This window comes from Aureococcus anophagefferens, assembly GCF_000186865.1.
Source record: "Aureococcus anophagefferens unplaced genomic scaffold AURANscaffold_16, whole genome shotgun sequence".
Lineage (NCBI taxonomy): Eukaryota > Pelagophyceae > Pelagomonadales > Pelagomonadaceae > Aureococcus > Aureococcus anophagefferens.
In genome coordinates, this window is record NW_008705576.1 from 704,195 (window position 1) to 705,019 (window position 825).

The following is an 825-nucleotide window of genomic DNA, read 5'->3' on the forward strand; positions in this document are numbered from 1 at the left end:
CGTCCTCGCGGGCCCCGACGGCGCCGTCGTCGAGTCGCGGACCGTGGGCAACGACGGCGCCTTCTCGCGGACGTTCCCCGGGACCGACGACCCGTTTACCTTGTCGGTCGCGTGCGGCGACGGCGCGTGCGCGGCCGCCGCCGTCGACGTCGCCGTGTCCTACACGCCCGCGCCGTCCTTCGCGCCGTCCTTCGCGCCGTCCGCCGCGCCGACGCCGACGCCGAAGAAGTCGTCGGGCGCCGGCGGCGACGACGCGACGACCGTCGCGGCGGCCGCGTCCGTCGCGTCGCTCGCCCTCGTCCTCGGCCTCTGCTGCCTCGCGCGCAGGCGACTGTGCCCCGGCAAGGGCTACGCCGAGGCGCCCGCCTTCTCGCCGCGGCGCCAGGTCAAGAAGAACCCCTTGTTCGCGTCCCCGGCGCCCGCCGAGCGCGAGGCGTTCGACGAGGCAAAGGCCGACGTGGAGTTGGCGCCGCGGCGGCTCGACCTCGACGGCGCCGCCCCCGCCCCGGCGAAGAAGCCCTGGCGCTTCTCCCTGTCGCCGGCGCGGCCCGCGCGGAAGGAGGGCGACGCGCCCCGGGACGCGGGCGCCGCGGCGCCGCCGACGTCGCCGCCGCCGCCGAGCTGGCTGCGCGGCTTCTCGCCGCGGCGCGGCATCGGCGCCCGCCGGCAGGAGCCGTCGCCCATGGCGCCGTCGCCCCCGCCGGCGCCGCCGGCGCCGAGCCCGCCGCCGCTCGCGCCGGGGACGCCGACCTTCTTCAACTTCTCGCCCAAGCGCGTGCGCCGGCCGTCGCCGCGCCGCGCGGCGTCGCCCGCGTCGCTCGACGA

General features: G+C 79.8%; 1 protein-coding gene across 1 annotated transcript in view; it reads right to left on the reverse strand.

The window, feature by feature from the left end:
- The window catches only part of AURANDRAFT_65727 (hypothetical protein), a gene marked incomplete at both ends in the record, with an annotated part of 5,345 nt that overhangs the window by 2,174 nt on the left and 2,346 nt on the right, over positions 1–825 (reverse strand). The gene's annotated exons all lie outside the window — the stretch shown is intronic.